This window comes from Lontra canadensis, unplaced genomic scaffold, assembly GCF_010015895.1.
Source record: "Lontra canadensis isolate GAN:19392208 unplaced genomic scaffold, GSC_riverotter_1.0 scaffold8, whole genome shotgun sequence".
Classification (NCBI taxonomy): Eukaryota; Metazoa; Chordata; class Mammalia; order Carnivora; family Mustelidae; genus Lontra; species Lontra canadensis.
In genome coordinates this window covers 26781451-26793697 of record NW_022631002.1, presented here as the reverse complement: position 1 = coordinate 26793697, position 12247 = coordinate 26781451, and positions in this window count along the sequence as shown.

Here is a 12247-nt window from a genome sequence, read left to right as displayed (position 1 = left end):
TGCCCAGAAATCATGATCCTGTGACAGGTCATTAGGTAAAAGGCCTTTTCCCCTCACCCATTCAGGGAACTAAGTCTTTTCCCTTGACAGTGGTCCATGATCTTAGGTTCACTTATGCAGAAAGACACAGAGATTCCAGTCTTTTCCAGGGATGAGATTCCAATCTTTCTAACAAAATCAAGGGCACTTGAAGACTGACAGGGTTAGTGTCTACCTCAGAGTGGCTCATAATCAACTCACTGAGACACTCAAAGGGAAATACTGACTCAATCAGGGTCCTTTTCAGAGGCCTTGAGATTGGATTTCAAGGATTCTGCTCCTTTTATTTATTTATCTGTTTATTTTTAAGTAAACAGCTCTGGCTGCCTGACTTCAAAGGGAAAACTAGAGGAACTGGTGAGCTCTCTCAGAGGGGGTCCTTTGGTTTTAGCACTTCTGAGCGGGATGGCCTCATCCTTGAGCAGAAAGTGCAGGCCCCGCCCCCCGCCCCCGCCCCCTGGAACTGACAAGCCTCCTTAGAGACTTCATGGCAGGATAGCTATTTGTGGTGACTCTTGATACAGCATTTAAATAGGGTTTGGGTTACTTTATGTACAGTATTGTAGACTTTTCCCCCACAGTACCCAGTATTTGCAGATTTACCCCCCAAAATTAAGGACTGTTTACTCTGGATTATCCCCACTGCCTGCTCTGTTTGAGCAAACTCTTATGGCCAAACCCTTAACACTAAATCTAGCAATTATGGGCACATCTGCCAGCATCCTACCACCATAGACTGGCTCTCCACAGTCCTTGTTTCTCCATTAGGCATCAGAACTTTTGTCTAGCTCATTAGGTAGTTTGCAATGCTGCCAAATTTCCTCACGCCGCTCAGGAAGTGACTCCAGCATGCCAGATGCCTGAACCAAACCCCAGGCTGGTGGGTTGCCCGAGGCCTGCCAAAGTGCTGGCAGGCCCCACTGACCAGACTCTCATTCAGCATTAGTCCGCCATAGAGTTTGGGCCCTGTGTCCAGAAGACTGGGAGAAAATGTGCATGTTACGCTATCATTCAAATGCTCACTGTATATCCATAAAATAAGGCTCTTGCACCTACATTTTGGAAATGTCAGGAACAAGACAGCAACTCATTAAATAGGAATTGTGTAGCCCTCAAGAAAAATGAGGCTTTGGAGGTGGGGGGGGGTCCTGAATGTCTACCTTTTCTTCATTCTAGGCTGAATTCAGAAGTTACCTGTGTCCAGCCCATCTTCTGACCTTTTCTCAGTAAACTAGTATCCCTCACAAGGCAGGAAGAGAAGGGAAAGATATCTGTCTTCTTGCTACTTGTTTCTAACTGGAAAGGTTGGTGGAAAGAAACTTAAAACCAATAACTAAAATGTTCTGAAAATGAAACTCAAATGATCTGCACTTCTTGCCTTGTAGACGGCTGATGTGGCTGGCTAGGATCCAGGGCCTGGCTGATCTGTGTGCCAGCCCAGGTGTCCATGTGCCAGCCTAGGCTCAGCTCAGCAGCTCCAGAGCCCCTGCATGTGCTGGGCCCTGGTCCATCGCTGGGGATAACCAGGGTAATCATGTTCCCCTCCCAAAATTGTTCACAAGTCTAAGAATTTGGGCTTTCCCCCCACATTCCTCTCTTTGTCACGATCACCTAAGTGGAAATACGGGTGATTTGAAGTTGCTAAGCCAGAAAGAGAGAAGAATTTTTTGCCCTAACCTTGAATTTTGAAATTACTTCTGTGTGCCTTCTGGGTATATAGCCCACAATGGATTGATTGCTTAGCAAATTCTTGGCTTTGGCTTCCTGTGCCAGCTCCCTCCCCACATCCATGTACCTGGATTCAGACTCCCTTTTTCCGGTTAGGGGCCTTTAGTAGGCATTCAATCTGAAAGAAGGTGGAAAGGAATGTCTTTTGTGGTCCGATGACACAGAGCCGATATTTCAAAGAAGGTGCAGAGCTGCACAGTATGCAGGGAGATGTTGAGAGGGAGGGGGTAGAAATCTGATTTACTGTTAACAATAAAGGCCAGATCGTAAGGAAAAAGGTGGTAGGAAGGAATTGCCAAAACCGAGCATTGCATTGGCGTACTCTCCTCCTTGCTGCCTTTACCCTTGGGATTTTTGAGAATCTGTTTTTGAGGGTTGGGAGGGTAAAAGACTGCCTCAAACAGCGGCTTCTCTTTGAGCAGGAAGCAGGGAGCCAGTGATCCCAGAGAGGACTTCTAGCAGCGAAACAGACATAGCATGGCCCCTGCAGAGGCCCCAGCCTACCTGGGCTAGACAGGCTCTTGAGTGGCATCCAAAGCTGCAGGGTCGACAGCTAAGGAAGTCCCCTTCATCTGGGCCAGAGTTAGCAAAAATACAGGACACCCAATTAAATTTAAATTTCCCATAAACAATAGGTTCTGAGTTACCAGGATGTCCCAATTTTACTTGGCTGTCCTATCCAAGCTAGCCTCTGCTGGCTTTTGCTGCCTGGAGGCGTCCAGGTTTGGCCAAGGCTCCAGGAGATCTCCAGCTAAATTGGATTACACTGATTTGTTGCACTGTTTATGCTTCTGTGGGCCGTGGAAATGACAGTGAGATATGGAGTCACTTGAGAGAGGGCAGTAACCGGAATTCAGTTTTGAAGAGCCAGGCAGGCTGGCTGCGTGGGATGACTACAGGCCCCCGTTGACCCCAGCTGCTATCATCTACTGGGTATTTTTCCATCAGGAATTTCAAATGCGTATTTTATAAATAGAGAAGAAGGAGGCAAAGTACAGCCTTTTCTCTCTTGGTCCGTAACTTTCATTAGAAATGCAGTGGGGAGAATTCTTTACTCTATTTCCTTTTGTCTTTGCTTTTCTGACATTGTCGCTGTGTGGTGTTTGTGGGGAGAAGGAAGAGGTGGGAGAGAGTGTGTGTTCTGCATGTTCCTCTCTGTTTAGGATGGTTCTTTCACCACCACCCCTGTCTATAGCCAGTACATTTCTGGGATGTTCTCCCAAAATGCCATGTGCTCCCTTTGTTCAGTCCTTCAGTAGAGCAGAAGCCTTTCTTGGGCCTCCTTTCCTGGAAATGTTCTTAGCTGAGGCACAGCCTGGGACTCCTCACAAGGCGGCAGAAGTGCCTCTTCCCAGCCTTTGGGGGTGACTGAGCCAGACCCCTTCTCCACTCCTTGCAAGGAAGGCTATGGCCTACCCGGGTCCTTGGGTCTGCGAAGATCCCAAGGGTCTGTGTAAGTACAGCACTCCCATCCCAACTCCGAAGTCTGGCTTTCCCCTGCTGGTCTATGAGTTCAGTCCCCTGGTCAGGGGTCTGAGGAAGGTCAGAGTCTGGCTGGATGTGTCTGGCTGGAGGTGTGGTGGGGTGATGATAAGAGCCTTTGGTGATCATCCCAGCATGTGGCATGTGTTCTGGGACTGGGAACTGCTTAAAGTCTGTGACTGTTTATTTGGGACTCTCAGTGGAAAGCGTTTGAAAGGGGGATTGAGAGCCAGTTATTGGCCTTGGGATAAGGGGAGACAGGATTGGAGGCTATGTTTTGGTCAGATGGTGGGAGAGACTTGGGCCTGGTCACAGGACAGGTGTCCCTCCCTCCCTTCCTTCCTTCCTTCCTTCCTTCCTTCCTTCCTTCCTTCCTTTCTTTCTCTTTCTTTCTTTTTTTAAGACTGTATCTATTTATTTGACAGAGATCACAAGTAGGCAGAGAGGCAGGCAGAGAGAGGGGAGGTGGTGAAGCAGGCTCCCTGCCAAGCAGAGAGCCCATGTAGGGCTGATCCCAGGACACTGGGATCACGACCTGAGCCGAAGGCAGAGGCTTTAACCTACTGAGCCACCTAGGCGCCCCAGGACAGGTGTTTTTTGCTCTCTTGGACAGTATCTGCCTGTGTTTCTGACCTGGAGGTGTGTTTTCAAGGTCTGGGCTTGGGATTCTGTTTGGGAATATGCAAATGACCGAGGAGGTGGGAGGTGTTCCTCTCTCTACAGGAGGGGGCGACCTTGTCCTGGTGAGAAGCTCTGGAGTGATTCTGCTCCAGGGGCTTAGTGGCCTGATGTTCTGTCCCTGAAGGGGCTTCCCAGGACAGTTTCAGCCCACTCCGTTTGCATGGGGTCCCTCAACTTGCTCTGGTCCTTGGAGCTTATGGCAAGCCATTTCCTGATGAGTCACCTGGGAATTTGGGCCTCATACAAGTGCCACACACCCTCTTGTTGGGTTTAATGGTCTCTCCCAGGACCCTGCATCACCTCCCAGAGCAGGAAGTGAGTGAGGGAAACTGTTGAGGGTAGTGGAGGCCGATGGAGAGAGGGCGCCTGGGGTGGATAGTGGCCCTGTTGTCTGTCTCTGGGTCTCAGAGTTAGAGGCTCTACTGTGGAACCTTGTAAAATGCCACCCAAATGAGGACCCACTGTGGGTCTGTGGGTGAGCCATCTTGCTATGTGCCTGACAGTAAACTGGCTTGTCTTTTCAGGAAAATTAAACCAAACCATAGAGGGCACTTCTGTTCTTCAAATACAGATGTTTGGGATGTGGCCCTCTGGTGGCCAGCAGCTATCAATAGCACAAACTGCGCAAGAAGGATTTCCAGAACTCCAAGACAGCTCTGTCGGGAAAGGGAAAGAGCTCAGCACCAGGGCAGACAGGGAGAGAGCAGGGCAAGGAAGATGGGAAAGCAGCCCCAAGCCCCTTCTTCACCTCTGGGTGATAGAATGACCAAGGGCAAGTTGTCTGACGGCTCTAAACCAGTTTGCTCAGGTAGAAGGCCGGGATAGAGTTCTTATAACTCAGCTCCCTATTGCTAGTCACAGCGTGGACCCTCCAGAAAAGTTAATGTTGGCCGCCCTGCTTCCAGCCTCCTTTAGACAGGTCTCTAGGTATATCCTCTGCCATTGGCTTCTGTCCTTCTCAACAGGTTCTTCACATGGCTGTGGGGTATGTGGATGAGGTAGTCAATTACCCCCACTCCAGGGATGGCCTTTTTTTTTTTTTTTTTTTTAAAAAAAAAAAAAATTAGGTCAAAATTGGTAGGCTAAAACTTTGCTATTAGGTGACAGACATTGACAGGTCAAGTTCAGCTTGTGATTCCTATTGATTCAGTGACTTTAGTGCTAAGTGGAGAATGTCAGAGTGTCTACCCTGTGCCCCAGGCACACAGTGGTGAAATGAACCCAGGTCCCTGCCCTCAAGGAGGTTGCATTTTACTGGAGTGAGACCCACAGCAAAGATAATTTTCCTGTAGCTTCCCTCAGCCATTCAACCCCCACCAGAGGCCTTGGGGCTAAGAGCTGTGGAGCACTTTTTGAGACTGAGGCTCAGTCCCTGCTTAAGCTCACAGTGTGGTTGGGGAAAGAGATAAGCAGGTGTGTGTGCACACACTCACAGGCCCACCATAATGAAATAGGAAGCTTTAAGAAATGCCGCAAGACAAAGCCAGCTAAAGAAGGTCCCAGGCAGGATTTCCTGTGGCTGGGGGATGCGGGAGCCATCTGCAAGTGACCAGGAGTCAGACCCGTAGACATGGGGGGAGGGTGTGGGTGTGGCTGTCCTGCTACCCCAGGACACAGTGAACGCTGCCAGCTCCCCTCCTAGCCCAGCACCCACCAGCCGGGTCGTGCAGCTGTTAATCTCTCCCACCTCTTGAAGCAGGCACAACAGCAGGACTCAGGTGAGTTGAGGGGCCCTGGAGCCCAGTGGAGACCTGCCAGGGGCCCTAGGCCTCCTCTCCAGCTCTTCCTGGCCAAGCATCTTGATCAAGAGGTGAGTATGTGGGACTGGGGGGCCACTGGGGGAGGTGTGGTCCCAAGGCAGAGAGATGGGGGGTGGTCTGATTTGGGGGCACACACTTGTGTATACAAATCAGTCATTTAAAGGCTATTTGCTGGCCTTGGGCAATGAATTCAGCCCAAAAGCCTGGTGGCTTCCTTTTGTAATTCCATGTCTACCCAGGAGAAAAAGCCCTTTAAAAACTTTTACAATGCAGAAGATAGTTTTTAAGAAACTCTGAATCAGCATTACCTTTATGAAGAAGAGCCACACTTTGTGCTGCACATGGCCTCTGTTAATGCATCTTTCCTCGAGCTTCTAGTTCTGGCTCTGCCATTCTCAGCCCTGGCTATGCATTAAAATCACCCAGGGAGCTCTTAAAACTACTGATATCTGAGGCCCTGCTTCAAGGCCCTGCGCCCTGAGCTTCTGCCTTAGTTGGCCTGGGGAGAGGCCTACACAGTGATTGAAGTTTTCTTTAAAAGCTCCCCCAGATTATTTTCCCTGGGTCAAGAACTGTTGTTCTGGCTGAAAGCAGAGAGCAGTCAAACTCTAGGCCTCTCTAAGTATGGAAGCCCCTCCCCCACTTCTCAACGCAGGTTTTCAGTAAATCCTAGAATGTCTGAGGTGTACTAAATAGGAAGATAAAAACTCTGACTGGTTAGGGAAAATAAGCTTTGCACTCGAGCCCATTGGGTCAGCTTGCCCATCATGGACAAGGTCAAGGGCAGCTGCCCAGCACAGTCTTTCACGTTAGGTAGTTAACCAGAGAAAATTAATATCCGTTGAAGAGCAGATGGGGGGGGTAGGGCACACGTTTCACAGGAGAGCACAAGTGAACGACCTTCTGACAACTGTGATTGAATCCCTGTGAGTGTCCAACTCCCCCAGCCTTCCTGCGTCCACCATTGGCAGACACGTGCCTCGACGGGGCTTGCCCCAAGCTTCTCTAGTGCACATGCTCCATGGTTCTGCTAACATCTCCCTAAGGGTCAGGACCCAACTTCCGTTCCTAGCCCCTCAAACTCCCTGCTCTGGGGCTCCATACCCTGTGGGACCCCCACCCAGCCAGAGGACCCAATCTGGAGGGGAGGTTGCTCTGGGATTGAACCCCTCTCCCCTCATTGGCACAAGTGCAGCCTCGGTGGCAACTGTCACCCTGCACCCAACCCCGGGGGGGGGGGGCAGGGTAACCAAGGCAGGAGATCCTTCAGGATTGTGCCTTGAGACATGAAGGTGGTCAGCAGCTTATTTGAAGTATTCATGAGACAATGGTGGAGGGAGGAGCCTGTCCCACTCTGAGCTTCTAGGATTCTCTGAATGTGTCCTGCCTTTACATGCCACTTTTGTCAAAGCCTGAGCTCTGATGACTGCAAAAGACCAAAGCCATCTCTCTTTGGGGTTCTACGTCCTAATCCTGAGCAACTCTTCCTATCACTTCTCCCACACCCCAGTTTTGTTGTTGTTGTTTAATAAGCTTTAGCAGCTGTCCTTACCAAAAAGCGCTGTCGTAAACAGGTGGGGGGGTAGCTTGGTTTTCTCCCCCTTTTCTTTCCTGGTAGCTGAAGAGCTGGGATAAAATTATATACATTATTATTTACATTGCAGAGCTCCATTAATGTCCTCTAAAATATGTCTTTCACTCCCTCTCCTGATCATCACAAAGCCCACTGACTGAGAGGAATTATCCATTTGACGATGAAACTAAGGCATACAGGGCTGAGGTCATAAGGTAGGTGGTGCAGAGCCAGGGCCAGATGTCTTTGGCTCACATCCTCCCTACTACCTCCATGTGTCTAGGGCTGGGCCCAGCTTGGGGGGCAGGATGGAGGAGCTGAGCACTGAAAGGCAGCTCTATGATTCTAGGGCCCTTGATCCCAGCTGTGGGAGCTCCTGGGCTCCTTGAAAAGACCCAGGGAAGAGTATTCTGATTAGAAATACACCGTGGAATCCAGAATCTATCAGAATAACTGTGATTCTCATATTGCTTTTAAGAAAAGCAAAAAGGGTTACAGTAAACTTAGGAAAGCTAAAGATGTATTTAAAAATGAAAGGTTAGTCTCTATAGCTCAGGGGTTGGAGCCGTGGTCTTACAAAAGTGAGAAGCTGGGGGCAGGAGAGACAATGGGTTTGGCTTCTTGGTCTCCTGGAGAGCACGTTGGTAGAGCCATCAGGATAGGAGGACGTGTGGTTGTATCTGTTACTACAGGACTGAATTTTTGTTAGAATAATGGCTTCCGTTTGTGTTGGTGTGACTGGACTGACCCTGGGCCAGCCCTGCATTGGTGATCTGCTCAGGTACCCCTGGGCAGAGGGGCAAATTGTTGCTGGAAATTCCTTTTCTTTATGAGAAAGGGGAGAGGAGGAAAAATGAAATCTCACTCTTTCGTTGACTACTGATCATAATCGAGCTTTTTGCCTTGCCCGCCAGGAAGCTCCAAGCTGACATATAACACCCTCCCTCCTTAAATGATTGCTTATTTCTTTTGACCTTTGTTCTAACTATGCTATTACATATATCGCACTCTATTGCCCCAGCCAGAGGCAACCGTCCCTCCTCTGAATCCAGGATTTATGCCCTCATGCCTTTGGCTCTGCCTCTTCTGATGAACTATATGCCTCTTGAGGATGGTGATCATGCCTTGTCCTTCTGTGCATCCTCCAAACTAGCCAGACTGTGTCTAATCCATTATTAATTTCTACAATTACTTGTAGAAAAAATGTTGACTCAACCAGTTTAAAAAAAAAAAAGGCATGTCTGATCACGAAGGAAAAGAACAAGGAGTCGCTCCTTTAACAATGAAAATATCTTATCAAATATCTCTTTTGCTTTAGCTGCCAGCAGCTTCATGGCACTCGAGCATCCAACTGCTAGAACATTTGTCTGGTAGAAGAACCAGGCCTGCCACAGGCAAGCTTACTTGGTCCGTAGGCTTGGGAGAAATCTTTGTTTCTTGGGCCTGGCTGCTGGAGGGGTTGCAGTCTGGCCTCTGGCTTCCAGGGCCTTCCCAGGGCCCGGCACCTCCATAGCTGTTCTGGCCCCCGCCCCACCCCGACACCGGACAGGGTGTGTGTATGCTTTCCCCTTCCCCGCCCATCCAGTCTGTGAGCCCCCCGAGGGCAGGGACCCGGCCTCCCTCCCTTGTTCGAAGCTCCAGCCCCGGTTCTGCACTGGCCACCTGCCGGGGAGGCTGTCTGCGCAGTGCTGGCCGCCGTCCTGAGCCGCGGAGCCGCATCCAGAGCAGGAAGCCGGCGGACTGCTGGTGTGGTGCTGCAGCTGGTGTTGTGAATCAGGCCGACGAGCAGCGCATCCTCTTACCCGGCTATTTCACGACACCAGGGTTGCATCATACCCATCCTCTCCGGGCGAGCCTCGTGGGACCAGGCGGCCACAGACGCGGGTGTCAGGCGACGTGTGGTGGGGCTGGGCGGGGGTGTGTCTGTGTGTGAAAGATTGGTCCCTTTGGTTCCCTGGGTCTCTGTCAGCCTGCCCCTCAGGATCACCCTGAGGAGGCTTCCAAAAACCTGGAGCCCAGCCCCTCACCCCTTCCTCTGCCCCAGGCCCCTAGGATCTCCAGGGTGGGGCGAGAGAGTCTGTGTTCTTTAGGGGTTCCCGTGGGATGCCCGAGCGCAGTCAGGGGTGAACCCAGGGCTCCTTGCTGGGCTGCTGCCATGGCCTCTCCATGCCCTCCCCGGCCCTGCTCTTTCCACCTTGCACGGCTCACACCACAACTGCTGCTCCCCAGCAGCTTTCCAGAAATAGATGGTGTCCAGTACTCTGGGACAAAAGCCAGGCTCTTTCCCCTGGCCTTTACCAGGTTTCCCTGCTCAGGAATGATGCTGTCATTTCCCCCACACGGCCCCTTCTTCTGTCAAATGCCTGCCCTTTGTGAATCCATGTGCTGGTTCTATCAGCTCTGCCTTCACAATATACCTCATCTCCCAACACCCCTCACCACCCCACCACCCATAGCTGCTCCCCTGGCCTGGCCACCATCACAGGGCACCTGCGGTGGCCCCTGACTAGCAGCCTTGCCTCCCTCCGTCCATCCTCCATACAACAGCCAAGGTGATCTTTGACAATTAGAAATCTGATCATCCCATAGTAGAGTAGCTCCATAGTAGCTCCACCACACCGATGACCTCTTTGCTATCTTGAAGCTCCAGCTGCACTCTGATCCCAGGGCCTTTGCATATGCTCTCCCCTCCATCTGGAAGCCCCAAACTTATACCTATCATGTATGGGCAACTCCTTCTCATTGTTGGAGCTCAGCTCAAATTTCTCATTCTCAGAGAGGCCAAACTTTTTTTTTTTTAAGCTTAGTTTTCTTAATAGCACTTATCACTAAATGTATTATAAGTATTGTTTGTTTATTTACTGTCTGTCTCCCCACTAGAATGTGAGCTCCAGAAGGGCAGGGTCTTTGTCTTGTTCTCCGTGGTGCCTCCCTTACCTAGCACAGGGCATGGTATGCAGTAGGCACTCAATAAATGTGTGTGAATGAAGAAACACCTTATATTTCCCCCCTTTCTTCCCTCCACCCCTGATCCCCATGGCATTGTGTGCTTCAGACCTGGACACGCCTTCCCTTGCACTGATCCCAGACACCAGAATCCCTTCTCTCTCCCAGGCAGTTGCCATGATCACCTAGTTGGCCTGTCTGCCAGGCAAGGCTATGAATTCCAGTGCTGATACACAGGAGGAGCCCAATAAATGATTAAGTGGCTCTGTGGCATTGAAGACAGGAGCCCCTGAGATCCAGAGGTTATAGCAGAAACCCCCTGTCCTGACCATTTCAGCCCTGTGCCTGGGGTTTTCACTTCTGGGGAGTTTCCTGACCACTGAGCCCTTAGTTCCTTTTCCTGCCTCTGTTCTCCTTCCCCCTGAGAAGGGGGAGACTCAGGGAGCCCTACTGCTCTCACCTGGGAGCCAACACTGACGAGCTGAGTCATACCTCACACTGATGCAGCCATTGATTCCGTTCTGCTGCTGAGGCTCATCCCAGTCAGGTGACTTGTTCAAAGTCACGCAGAGACTGAAGCCTGAGTGAGCTTGAGACTCAGTCCCAGGGTTTTCATCAGTTCGGGCTCCATCAGACTCTGAATCCTGGTTCCCGGCCCTGCGGGGCTCAGGGAGCCTTGTGGAAGCTGAAGTCCGAACCAGCACCATGGCCCCCACCTGGAAGGGTGTCTCCGATTGGATGACATGCCACCCACATGCAAGAATCCCCTTTCCTGGAGGTCTGGGCTTTGGGGCAAGGTATCCTGACAGTCTCTTCAGTTCGTTACATTGCTAAGCCCTTTAAAGGGTCCTGTTTATAAAACTCCCACCTCACCCCCAGAGAGAAGAGGAGGAGCAGAAAAGATTTCTTGAAGCAGCAAGATTCTCCCTCTCGGGCCAGAAGGGACCCTGGAGCTGACCCAGGTCTGCATTTCATGGAGGGAGGAAGAAGTTACTTGTCCAAGGTCACCCCGCAAATCTGTGGCCCCTCTGTCTGACTGTGACCCCAGTGCTGCTAAAAACCAGCCCTGGCCCCTTCTGGCCCCTTCTTCTCCTGAGATGATAATCAGGAAATTTCCACAGTTGCTCCAGGGACAGGGTGTGTAGGATTGGTGAAAGGGGGTGTTGGGCCACTGTGACTTTTTCCCGTCAAGTGGCAGCTGAAAGGTGAGAGAATGATAAGATCAGCCCAGAGGCGCCATGTGGGGGAATGAGTAACTTGCTGGCCTCTCTCTGACTGGACTAGAGTGAGGGCCGCAGTGAAGGTAGAAAACTGACCTGGAGTCCTCCCCTCCGAGCCTTCCGCCCCACTGCCAGCCAGTGAGGGCGTGAGGACACGCTTCTCCAGAAGCCTCGCTGAGGGGGGCTAGAGATCCTGGGAAGGGGGTAGGCAGGCCTGGGGGGTCATTAAGAGGAGCTCCAAGAAGAGTCTTTTTAAAAATGAACACACATTAAGATACATGAACTTTGCAAAGAGCTACACAGTGATCGTAACCTTTTGGGTTTGTCATTAAGGGCCTGTCATCCCCAGCTCCCCTCTGTGTCTGGTTGAGCTGGGAGAAGGCCCAGGAGCCGCCCCTTGCAGCCCTGACTTGGGGTACCTCTGTCAGCCGAGGGTTTTTATCACAGCTTCTCTCTGTCCTCTTTGCTTCTGACTCCCCTTCAATATTCATTCAACAAACGTTTGTTGGGTACCTCCCCTGTGCTGTTCCAGTTGCTTGGGATTTTCAGTGAACAAGATAGGCCCAGATCCCTGTGCCCATGGGCTTGCCTTCTAGCCAGCTGGGCAAAATCTAGGTCCCCCTTCCCAGAAAAATGCACTTAGATGTAAAAACTTGTCCACAATTGCATGGGGCTCTTGGCCCCAGTTCAAGCATCGTCATCTTGGTGGGTGACTCCATAACACGGTTTGCTACTCCAACACAGCCCAAGCATCTCCACCTGCCTCCTTCTGCCTGGCCTACAGTTGGGCACACCTGTCCTGGGCCCCTCTGGACCAG